At 37.7% G+C, this 13,645-nt stretch overlaps 1 protein-coding gene across 1 annotated transcript in view; it reads left to right on the forward strand.

Moving 5' to 3' along the window:
- CACNA1C (calcium voltage-gated channel subunit alpha1 C) overlaps window positions 1-13,645 on the forward strand; it is an 833,272-nt gene that overhangs the window by 16,277 nt on the left and 803,350 nt on the right.

The following is a 13,645-nucleotide window of genomic DNA, read 5'->3' on the forward strand; positions in this document are numbered from 1 at the left end:
GAATGAGAAGGGGATGGAGTGAGATTTCCAGGCAGGAGATTTGGAACCCATGATTTTATCACTAGGAGGCAACGTTATCAAGAAACAGAGTTTAGATGAGAAGGAAAGCATTAAGAGGATCAGTTGAATAAAATATTAGTATGGAAGTTCATTTTCTCCAGTCTCATTGGATTCATCTTTGGTCCAATTTTAATACTAGAAAAGATGATATGCAACTCATTCTTTTGAGTTTTGTATTCTCCTTGGAGTTCTTTTTATTTTGAAAGCTTTTCATTCAATGCAGCTTAGAGATGATGAGTATTTATGTTGACATCTATAAAAATATCATTTTTCATGTTTTATGGATCAATGTTATACCTAAGTGGTTGTGGGCAATAATTTGGCCAGTAATAATTTTCCAGTTTTATTGGTTGAATTCTCTAAAATGTTTTGAATTCTATACTTTAGTTTGGGGATTTGCCATCTGGCTATCCATAAAAGATAGGGACCTCCTGTGTGTAATTCTAGCCACCAGGCCATATTTGGTAGGTGCTACATTTTTATAGGCCACAGTGATCTATCACACGGTTTTTATAATTTCCTTGCTGAATTGGCATTAATAAAAAATGGTTAGGCTCTTTAAGGTAAAACCCTCTGTAATTTCTGATGGTGATGACCTGGTCTTGAATTGCTATCATTTAAACTTCTCTGTTTCCATAAACAAATTGTCATGACTCGGTCTTTTCTTCAGTGTTCTGTTGACATATCTTTGGCTGAATTTCTGTGCGGATGTTGCTTTTGGGGGGCCTTTTTCATTCACTCTTGGATCCTAGCCATTTCATGGGAAACATTCAAAGGCAGTGTTTTGGGTTTTATCTGATAAATCCCAGGGTAGGTACCTGTTCTCCACCTTTTCCGTTGCTCCTTGAAATTATTCCTGTTTGTTACAAAAGTATTTCTGTAAATTTTTGACCTTTCTATTGTATATTCTGAGAATGTCTATAGTCCTTTTTGACAAGATAGGTTAATTGTTTGACAATGCTGATCTTTCTACAGCTGTCATGGTGATGGTGATCAACATCATTATCAGATACAGTAGTATTAATGGCAATAACTGACATTTGATTGTAGAATAGTTTTTTTTATTTGCAACCACACTATGTTAGGTAGTACAAATGCTGTCACCTCTATATTATGTATGTCTAACCTATTGTACCAAAGAAGAAGGTACAAGATTTGATCTCACCATATGGTAGCCTTTTCTCAAAGGAAATACACATGGTTCTCTGACCCGTCATTCTCATCATTTCTGAAATCCTGAGAATATGATGCTTTTAAAAAAAGAGTTGGTCAGCACCTACCCTTGCTATTCAATCTTAACTTTCTGAAAATAAACAAATGGAACAAAACAAACAAACTGAAGAAGCTCTTAGTTTCATATCGGAGGTTTGAGCTTTAGACAGCATGAGTCCTGAAATCTCTGTTGGAAGGGCACTACTTTTTTTTTTCAGGGCAATGAGGGTTAAGTGACTTGTCCAGGATCACATAGCTAGTAAGTGTCAAGTGTCTAAGGTTAGATTTGAACTCAGGTCCTCCTGAATCCAGGGCTCGTGCTTTATTCACTGCTCCACCTAGATGCCCCCAGGAAGGCACTATTAAAGGACATTGTGTTGCTATGATTTTTTGAACTATTGAAGTTGATAATTTGTTAATGGAGTCTTCTTTTTAAAAAAATTTATTGAGGTCTTTTATTTTTTAAACAACTCTCCCTCTCCTAACTGCTCATCATGAGTAAGCTTGAGAGTACACACACACACACACACACACACACACACACACACACACACACACACACACCCACTCTCTTAATACAAAGATAAAGGGTTAAGCAAACCAAATATAGCAACTGAAACTGACAGTATATGCAACAATCTGCACCCATGATCTAGTATTCTCTATTCTCTGTAACCAAGATTAGAATTTATGTGCATTCTTAATTAATGTTTTATTATTGTTTTAATTTACATTATTGTAGTGACTATGTATATTATTCTCCTGATATTAACTGTCATTTATATAGAACTTTAAAGTTTTCAAGAAGACTTGGGTTCAAATCCCAGTTGTAACATTTACTAACTATATGATCATGAGCACTTAACTCCCTTTACCTCAGTTTTCTTACATAAAAATTAATGCCTGCTGTGAAAGGCAGCATGGTATTGTGGATAGAGTTGACATTGGAGTCAAGAAAAACTGTGTGAAAAGTCCTGCCTCTGATAAATACTGGCTGGATGAATGACCCTGTGCAAATCATTTAACTGAAAGCAGTGTTCTAGGCAACTCTCTATAAGTTTCTGAAAAGTTGCTGACCTGTATTGGTAGAAGCTATTTCCATATCCACATATTCCCTGTACCAATGAAATCACAATTTTTGTCCCTGTCCCCAATAATTACTGGGATAATCATTGCCAAGGTTATTGCTAGGTTCAGATGAGGCAATATAAGTACTATATAATTATCAATTATTATCATTTCTATGGAAGTTAAAAAAAGATATTGGGAAGTGACATCGTATGTTTAGGGGAAAAAATTGCAAATATTTGGACCAACTTTGAAGGCATTGTTTAGTGGTGGATACTATTATCACCAATGTGTAAAAGGCAGAAAAAATCAATTGAAGAGAATTTGGGAATTTCAGGGTGTCTTTAAGATGTTAGAATAATTAAATTAAAAATGGAAAATTCAATTAACTGTTTCATCTTCATACTGACAAAATGGTTTGACAGATTAAAGAAAATACACAGTTGATTGAAATGAAGCAGATGTTTTGATATGTAGACCCAACCTAAATAATTCCATTGGAGCCATTGGCCTGTTTGCGGCAGATAGAAGATGGCTGGATTAGAAATGTATTTTGAAAGACCAGCTAATTCAGTTAGTATGCTCTGGTCTTCAGATTTATTGCCATGGTTGAAGTAATCATGTCATACACTTTCCTGCTCACCACGTTTTACTCTTTTCTCTGGAGCTGTGACCAGCTTTTAGTTTTCAGCCTAAAAGTTCAAGAACTCAGAAGTTCCTTTTTAAAAAACATATATAGGGGGCAGCTAGGTGGCACAGTGGATAGAGCACCAGCCCTGGAGTCAGGAGAACCTGAGTTCAAATTTGGCCTCAGACACTTGACAATTACTAGCTGTGTGACCGTGGGCAAGTCTCTTAACCCAAATTGCCTCACCAAAACCCCCCCAAACATATATATATATATATATATATATATGTGTATCTATGTATGTATATGTGTAGTAGTAGTAGGCTTCCACCAGTCGTGGACGACCATGGATCAGCACCTTGAAGAGCCACAGGCCACAGTGTGGCTGTGCAGTCTGATACCGGAGCTGCAGCTCCTGCCGCATCGAGGACATTGGAAAACTGCGCTCTCTGTTGCTGTCGGTTCATTGCGTCTCATTCGTTTTTCTTCCTCCAGAGCTTGAAGGCCCATCTCAGCTGCACGCAAGCTGCTCCTGAGTACTGAACTCCATTGGGTGCGGTCTGTGGCCATCTCCTCCCAGCTGCCATTGTCTATTCCCAGAGCCCTCAAGTCTCGCTTGCATACATCTCTGTAGCGAAGCTGGGGGTGTCCAGCAGGTCTTTGGCCTGAGGCTAACTCGTCATGGAGTAGGTCTTTAGGAATGCGCCTGTTTTGCATGTGGTGCACATGACCGAGCCAGTACAGCCGTCTTTGTTTCAGCAGTGTGTAGATACTTGGAAGTTGCGTGCATTGGAGCACTTCTGTGTTGGTGATCCTATCTGACCAAGATATGCCAAGGATGGGCCAACGCATGTGGAAGCTGTTAAGCTTCTTCTCTTGTCTAGTATACGTAGTCCATGTTTCGCTGCCATACAGTAAGGTACTCAGGACGCATGCTCTATAGACGGCAAATTTGGATCATCTTGTCAGTTTACTGTTTGCCCAGACACACTTGGCAAGCTTAGCCATGGTTGAAGTAGCTTTCCCAATCCTCTGATTGATCTCAGAATCAAGTGACAAATTGTCACTGACAATAGAGCCAAGATATGAGAATTGGCTTACAACATCCAACTGGTAGCTACCGATGTGTATCAATGCAGGCGATGTGTATATGTATGTATGTATGTGTGTGTGTGTGTGTGTGTGTGTGTGTGTGTGTGTGTATGGCAATTGGATGATTGGGATTGGGATGAAACCACCTTGGAGAAACAAAAAAACCTCTTCTTGTTCCAGCTTAAATTCAGACGACTAAAGTAAATACAGACTGTTTGGAAAACTAAGCTTAATTTTTAAAAATTATATTTAGAGGGAAATCCAATTTATGTTTCCAAGAAAGGGGCTATTGTTTTACAGAGGAAGAGAATGGAATCCCTTCTAGGATCATGCAGCCAGTAAAGTGTTGGAAGCTGGACTTGAAACCAGGTCTTTCTAGGTCTGAATTGGATTCTCTCTTCATTCTGCCATATAGCCTTTTACAAACAGGCACTGATATGCCCAATTTACTTGTGATTTACTGATAGTTTAAGTGACTTGCCCATGGTTACATAGCTATTGTCACAGGTGGTACTATTCCCTATACCACCATGCCACAAAGAATAGAAATCTGACATGTTATATCATTCTGGGTATTGGAGCTTTTTTTTTGTTAACTGATGCATTTTAACAGTTTTACCCCCAAATGTATATGGAGTTTTGGGAAGAAAATAAACCAGTATAAATGGTTTAATGTGATGTAATGGTTACAAAATAAATAACACCTAATCATATAATTAAGGCAATATTTTTTTACCCAAAGACATCCAAAGGAAGAATATCCATTTATTGATTTTAGCCCTAAATGACAAAAATATAAAGTTATTTCCCCAACTATAGAGTTGGAAATGACCTTATAAATTTAATCTAATTTCTTATTCAAATCAAGATTTCTCTCTATAATATCCCTGACAAGTAGTTATTTAGCCTAGGCTTTAACATTTCCAATGTTGGGATATCTCCTGAGACATCTCATTTTTTTTTTTTTGTCCGATAACTCTACTACTTAAGAAGTTCTTTATGATGAACTGAAACTGCTTCTCTATAACTTCTACTCAAGAACCCTAATATAATTGCTGCCCTTCCTGATCATCTCTAAAAATATGTCTTTCTGTGACTTGTATCCATTATCTCTCTCAGGAGGTGTGTAACATGCATTATCATAGGTACTCTGGAAAAAAGGTTGGTCCTTCTTTTGATTAGACTTCTTAAGTCTTTCAAAGATTTTTTAAAAAATTCAATAAAGTTATCTTTGTATAATTTTTTTCCTGTTTCTGCTCACTTCACTTCACTGGATTCCCAGTCTCACCCAAGGCTCTCTTGTTTGTATCTTACTGTGCAGTAATATTCCATTGCATTCATATATTCCAGTTTGTAGAGCAAAATGCCCTATTGGTGGATTCTAGTTCTTTGATTTCCTTTTAATCCCTCCTTCAGGATCAGAACATTTGTTTTGCTTGCAAATAGATTTGCTTCTTCCCTCTCAAGTATTACTCTTCCTGATAACCTCTATCCTCTTATTCCTTCCTGGTTCCTTGTTGAGTTTACTGTATTTCCACACAAAAGTAGTTTTGTATGTGTGTATAGGTTAAATCTTTGACTGTTCATTTCAGTTAAGAATGAGATTCATTTGATGACTACTCCCCCACTCCTTCTTTCATGTTTACATACTGCTTATATGTGCACCTAATTATTATAAATAGTAAGTTCTATGCCCTTCTTCCTCTTTCCTATACCTCTGTATTCATTTTACCTTCTCTCCTTTTTTCCCTCTTTAAACCTGCAAAACAGAACCAATCCACCTCCGAGTCTCCTGTTTTCCTTTTTAATTCCCCCAATACCCTCTGAAAATGTTATGGTTCTGAAGGATACTTGTTTTATCTTTTATGAGAAGGTCAGCATTACCTCATAATACAAACCCTTCCAGTGACTCAGTAAATTTACCTTTCTAGGTTGCTCTTGACTCTTGTGTTTGCATTTCAAAGTTCTTCCTCAACTCTGGTCTTTTCATCAGTACTACATGAAAGTCCTCTGTTACATAAAAGGTCCATTTCTCCCCTGTAGGATTATACTATGCTTGTCAGGGTAAGTTATTCTTGGTTGTAAGGCTTTATCTTTTGCTTTTGATATATTGTCCTCAAAAATATCCTTTTGTTTATAGTAGAAGCTGCCAGTTCCTGACAATAATTCTTTTGGACTTGAACTGTTTCTTTCTGGATGCTTCGGTATTTTTTCCCCTTTGATATGGAAGCTCTGGATTTTGGCTATGACATTTCTGATATTTTTCCTTTTGAGGTTTCTTTGAGGAAGTAATCAATGGATTCTTCCTGTGTTTACTTTGCTCTCTGGTTTAAATGTATATGAACAGTTTTCATTTATGTTTTCTTGAAATGTAGTGTCTAAGATTTTTTTTTTGGGGGGGCAGGACAATGAGGGTTAAGTGATTTGCCCAGGGTCACACAGCTAGTGTCAAGTGTCTGAGACAGGATTTGAACTCAGGTCCCCTGAATCCAGAGCCGGTGCTTTATCCACTGCACCACCTAGCTTCCCCCTAAGATTTTTTTTTTAAATCATAGTTTTCAAGGAGTCTAATGATACTTAAATTATTTCTACTTGACTTGTTTTCCAAGTTTGTTTGTTTTTTAAATCAGATTTGCATTTTCTTCCCTTTGTTCAATTTTTTCATTTTGCTCTATTTCTTTTTGTCTCATGGAGTCATTGATTTCTTTTTGGTTCCATCTAGTTTACAGAGACCATTTTACTATTTTTTCTTCTAAGCTAAACTTATCTTTCAAATTCTTTCTTCAGAAGTTTTTACTTAATTTTGCATCTCTTTTTTCATTTCTTCTAGTTTTTCATGGAAAATATATTTTTTCCCTTGGAGTTTCTGCTTTCAGTTATAAAGTTATTTCTTCCTTCTTTGGGGGGATTTTTAGATCTACAATACTTTTTTTTTTCATTTAGATTGGAAAATTTATTGGCATACAGTTGGGCGAAATAATTCCTAATTATTGATTCAATTTCCACTTCATTGGTGGTAACATCACCCCTTTCACTTTAAAAAAAAATAGTGGTCATTGTTTTCTTTGCTTTCATTTGTCCAAGCTTTGTTCTTGAATTGGAGCTGGTCCCAGGGCCAGACTCTTCCCTATGCTACACTTTTAGGTGTGGTGGTCAATTTTGTTTAGTCTCCTTTTCCTTTGTTTTTTTGTATAGACATGTACCTTCTGGGGGTTGGCACCCTTGGGTCATTGAAGTTCCAAATGCCATATTTTTATGACCCTTTATGGCATCCCAGGACATAGTACTAGGGAGCTTGGACCCCCCCTGAGCCTCCAAGATATACAGGTGTGAGGTCTGAGCACTGCTACACTGGTCTCTTTCATTCCCCAGGGCATCTCGTATCCCCACTGTGGGATTCCAATCACTGTGATACTTTCTCCTAGGTGCCCTCTGCTCTTGCTTGTAAGGGCTAAAATTCTAGCTAAACTATCTAAAAATCTAATGAGTGGTTGCCAATAAATTATACTTTAGCAAGAGTATTTAAATGTTTAAGTATTTATTAAAGAGCATTAGGATCAGATAGAAAGGTAAAAATCTAACTATTTCTAAGAGACCCTATCAGACAACCCACCATGGCGAGGTCAGGAACCAAAAGAGACAGAACCCCTCCACCAGCGTCTGCTTCCTACTTCGTGTCCTCCTCCCAGAAATGGGAGGCTCCTCAAGTTTATTGGCTGGTAGCCTTGATAGACAGTACCCATGAGCAAATGTCACTTCCTGATGCTAAGGACCTTGACCACATGGTTTGCCCTCAGAGGCCTTCACCTCATGGCTGCCCTTTGCTACAGTAGTCTCCAGCAGGTACATGCTCATCCCAGTTAGAGAGCCTTATTGAGTACATGTGTCTCTGGCCCATTTCTGGCCCAGGGAAATGGGGATGAGGGAGCCTGCAGGCTGATTGGCCCAAGCTGGATCTTGGTCATCCCCCTCCTTTTTTTCATATTACTTATTGGATTTCCTTGATTGTTACTTGGTCTGAGGCCAATTTCAGGTTTTTGCAGGACATGGGAACTGAGTGGCCTGTCTCTGCTCAGTCAACCTTCTTGATTAGAAATCTCCTGCCATCTTTATATTTGAAAGCTTGTTTGGTTTAATCTTGAGAACTCTACCCTTTCCTTGTTGGCCCTCTACTCCCACAATTACATCTTTGAAAAAATTTTCTTTCTTTTCTCTTAAAGTTCTTTCCATTCCTCTTAAGATCATGATTTAGGACTCAGATTTTTTTAACCCTGGATCTCCTGGGCATTATAACCACCAGCTCATACTGCCTCTGTTCACACTAGACATTCTCCCACCAAACAAGTGTTGGAGGGATATGGGGATCATCCTTGCCCTGTTGTGTGCAAACTGCGGCCTGCTGTCTTTGTGAATGACTGACAGTGTTCACCATTCTAAAACTGGAGTTTCCCTCATGCTCTCTAATTGTTGGCAGCACATCTCACGCCTTTCAGACCTAGATGTGTTGCAACAATCTATGTGATAAGTGATGGAGTTAAAAGGAAACACATGAGATTAATTAGAAATTTGGGTGCTATTTGGAGGTGGGGCTGAGTGCTTTCTTTTAATGACATGTATTGTGGAATTGGGGGGTTTTGTGTTATAGTGAAGATTTTTTTAAGCAAATATATCTCCTTGCTCAGATTTTTGTTTTGACTTGCTGAAGGAAGAGGTGAAGTCTTTGGCATTTAAGCCTTACAGAGCACTTTTTGCCTAGGTAGCCAAGCTCTAGTAGTGTGAAGAGCAGATATAGAGGAAATCCAACTCTTTTAATGGAGAGGATCCTTTATCTCCTCTGGGCTCTTGTTGCAGATAACAAAAATTTGACTTTAGCTGACCCTAAAGGCAGTTGCTTTTTGTTTACGACTTGTTTCTGTCCTATTAAAAAAAAAAAAACCAGATGGTTTCTAGATACAATTGAGTTTTCGCCTCAGTGTTTGACAGAATATTGGTGTTTGGTAAGAAAAAATTATTTATTTACTCAGTTAATTTACATTTATCAAATGCCTACTACCAGGCACCATGATAAGTGCAAGGGGATACAAAGAAAGGCCCCCCAAAATAGTCCCTGCTCTCAAGGAGTTCCCCATCTAATGAAGGGGACAACATACAAACAACTATGTATGAATTGGACACATTTGTAAATATATGCATTCGTGTACACATACATAGTATATATATGCTATATATTCAGATGTATATGTTTGTACACATACATACACACATATGTGTGTTTATATATCTACTTATCTAGTCAAAATCCTGGTGTCTGCCACATGACCCCAGAGGAGATAATGTACCCTGTCCATAAAAAGAATTGATCTATTTATTATTTACCATAGTCCCACCAGAGTTTCTCTAAAGAGACAGATAGATAGACTATCCCCCTATTCAATAAACTCCAGTGACTCCCTATTACCATTAGGATCAAATATAAAATCTTCCAATTGGCTTTTGAAACTTTTCATAACCAGGTCCCTTTCTAGCTTTCCAGTCTTCTCACTCTCTGTACTCTGCCGTTCAGTGATGCTGGCCTCCTTTGCCATACCATCTTCAAACTTCAAGCATTTTCACTGGTTGTCACACAAATATGGAGCTGTCTTATGTCTCATCTTTGTCTCTTGGTTTTCCTGGCTGCTTTCAAGTGTCAGCTAAGGTCCCACCTTCTTCAAGAAGTTTTCCCCAGTCACACAAACAAATAAACATACTTACAAATTCATGTATATGGTAAGGATATATACATATACCATACATGCCTACTAGTTGGTGTATATATTTACCAACTAGTACACATGTCCTGTATATGTACACACATGCCACATATCTATATACACATGTATATATAAACCTATGTGTATGCTTATATACACACATAACAGTTTGTCCATGGGTGAAGTTTTGGAACCCCCAAGTAGTTCAACACTATGCCAGTCAGCCCTGAGACCTGGAGGCTTAAGGGATAATCTAGGTTGACAATGGTTGTGTGTGTTTGTGTGTGTGTGTGTGTGTGTGTGTGTGTATTTGTACACAGGTATGTGAATGCTTGATACCAGCCTTTTGATCTCCCTTATAAGTTTGGCTAAGGAATTTGGGCTTCATAATTCACTGATAAGGAAGAATAGTGTACTTTTGGAATAGAAGTGTATTCTCAAGGTGGCTAGGTGGTGCAGTGGATAAAGCACTGGCCCTGGATTCAAGAGGACCTGAGTTCAAATCTGACCTCGAACACTTGATACTTACTAGCTCTGTGACCCTGGGCAAGTCACTTAGCCTTCATTGCCCTGAAAAAAAAAAGAAGTGTATTCTCTAACACTGGGTACATTTGCAAAGGCTTTTTTTGTTTTGCAAGATTAGCATTCTCTGACCTGTTATTCTGACAGTCACTCTTTCCCCTTTTTGATCCATCATCCATATTATTCTGACCAATCACTCAGTGGGTCCCTACTGACACTAGAATAATATATATATGTATGTATATAATAGATAATAAAATGAATATTATAATGTAATAAAATATAAATAACAAATCATCCAGATTGACTTAATATTACTCCTCTTTCTGTGTTGCTCTTTGTTCCAGTCAATTTGGCATACTAGTATTCTCCTAGACTTGACAGGTCATCTCCTACTTCTGTATGATTATACCATCTATTCCCCAGTCTTGGAATACATTGCATTATTGCCTCTGCCTTTTTCAAGGTTCAAATGAGGTACCGACTTTGATATGAAACCTTTCCCAATCCTAACAAGTGTTCGTGCGTTCTTCCTTCTGAATTGGTTTTGTATTTACTTAACTGTATCTCCAGATTTAGAATGTAAACTCCTTGAGGGCAGGGTCTGTCCCCCTTCTTTTTTTTGGTCTTTGAATCTCCAGGACTGACCACATTGGCTGGTGCATTGTAAGCTTAATAAATATTTGCAGACTTGACTAGGCTCACACCTTTGCCCTTTCCCCACTCAAATTCTCCTAGTTTATGCTGCTGACACTCTAAGAAATTAGTTAAGATATTTGGAGTATTAAGCACTATGCTTTTATGTGCTTATATTTCAGTACACAGAGTTCTTGAGAATAGAATGGAATGAACACATCTTGTTTGTTCACCACCCTCCACCCTCCCTAGTTCCCCAATTTTATGTTAGTGGTAGCCTTAACTTGGAATCAGGCTTGAATTTCACTGTTAATGCCTTGCCCAGCTAGAAAGAAGAAGGCTACATGAAAAAGAATTTTACTTTTCTGGTGCCCAGAATCCTAATGCACTTAGGGAACAGATATACACTTTGAATTTGACAACTATAAGGCCCTGCCTGTCATAGTCCCTGCTATATGTCTAAGTTTCTGGTTGTAAGAGACTTGGCAGGTAGAATGTGGGAGAGAAGTTGGAGGGAAATGGGGGTAGGGTGAGAGAGAATGATGTGAGACCACAAATAACAAGTGTCTCTGGAAACAAAGAGAGCAGATTAACCTAGAGGTTATACATTTTCTGATATCACTTGGGTTATAGCTAATTGTAAGCTTGACTTGATGACCACTATTTATAATTATCCCTTCTATATAGCAGGGGTTAGGGTTACATCACTCCCGTGATATGAAAAATCCATATATAATTTTTTGGTCCTCCCTTCATACGAGAAAAGGAGTCTGATTTTTAAAATTTTTTCTTTTATGGGGTGTTTACAGTACCTTATTGTAAAATTTAGGTATATTTATGGTATTAAAAGATAAAATATGTTGATATTATATAATACTATACATATATTCTATGCATTTCTGAGTTTTTAAACTTTTTGATTGTTGTCTGTGACTTCCACAAAACTCCCCAAAATTCCTATTTAATTTCTTATGCTGACCCATGAGGAACGTCATTATGTGGAAAGGATAACTGTAAATGACAAAATCAATCAGCTTCTTTTTACAGCCCCATTCTTAAAAGCATTGGAATTGTTGACTCCAAAATTAGAAATGCCAAATTGCGTGTTATTTGGCATAGCATGTATAACATTCACATACTCTGTATTTTGTGCATTAGAGACTGGATTTATGATTTCACAGGTATAGGAAACTACCAGATAAGCAAATTCCTATTGATTCAGGTCAAGATTTGAACTGTGGTCTTCCTTTCCCATCTTCCTCCTTTTTTTCCCCTCTCATCCTCTTTTCCCTTCCTCCATGCAAATGCATCTGTCTTTATGTAGATAATAATTGATAATTAACATTTATAGAATGCATAATGATTTACAATGTTCATTACATATTTTATTATATTGTTATGTATTATGCATATAATAGAACATGTTATTCTATATTAGGTATATAGTATTTTATATTATTATGACTACATTATTATTATTATGCATTTTATTGCCTCTACTTTATTTTTTTATATTCTCTTCTAAATCCTTTGCAGTCTGGTTTTTAACCTCATCATTCAACTCAGACTTCTCTCTGAAATTAACAATGATCTGTTAATTTCCAAATCTAATCATATTTTTTGACCTCTTTGTGGCATTGGATCCTATTGGTCACCCCCTCCTCCTGGCTGCCTTCCCCTCCCTGGGTTTCCATGACTCTCCTCTCTCTTTATTCTTCTATATGTCTGACTTCTCCTTTGGTAGGTCATCATTAATCTCACGGCTCCTGACTCGATAGTCTCCAAAACCTTGTGCTGGGCCTCCTTCTGCTTCTGTTTCCCTCTCCCTCCCCAAAACTCTCTCACTAATGATAATGTACATTATAAAACTTAAGCAAAAATAGACATTTAAAAAGAATAACATAAAGATGAAATGATACAATCAATAAGGAGCCACTGGAGTTTCTTGAGTAGGACAATGACGTGGTCAAACCAGTACTTCAGGAAAAAATAATTTTGATAGTTGTGTGGAGATACATTGGACTGGGCAGCACTTGAAGCAAAGAATCCAACTGTGGGGCTATTGTAATAATCCAGGTGAGAAGGGAGGAGAGCCTACATTAAATTGTAGGCAAAATTGTGATTTTACCAAATAGTTCCCCCCATGTACAGTAGTAATTATCATGCTGTTTGCATGGACAGACAATAATAAGAGATTTTACCTAGCATTTCCCTTAAAACAATCCTATAGGGGCAGCTAGGTAGCATAATGGATAGAGCACTGGATCTGGAATCAGGAGGATCTGAGTTCAAATCCGACATCAGACACTTGACATTTACTAGCAGTGTGACCCTGGGCAAGTCACTTAACCCCAATTGCCTCAGCAAAAAAAAAATCTATGACATAGATAATACAGGTATTATTCTACCCACTTGACTGATGATGAAACTAAGGCTCAGAGAGGAAGAAGAACTTTCTTATGGGGTCACAAATCTAGTAAGTGTTAGATCCTGGATTCAAACCCAGGTCCCTATAGAGTCAAGGTCCGTGGTAGTCTAGTATAAAGTGCATGAGCCTAGGAATTAGGAAACCTGTGTTCTAGATCTGCTGCCATCCCTTAACTTATTAGGTTATTTAAACTCTATGTGGTCTCAGTTTCCACATCTGCTTTAAAACACAAGGATGGGTGAGACCTAC

Source organism: Dromiciops gliroides, chromosome 5 (genome assembly GCF_019393635.1).
Source record: "Dromiciops gliroides isolate mDroGli1 chromosome 5, mDroGli1.pri, whole genome shotgun sequence".
Lineage (NCBI taxonomy): Eukaryota > Metazoa > Chordata > Mammalia > Microbiotheria > Microbiotheriidae > Dromiciops > Dromiciops gliroides.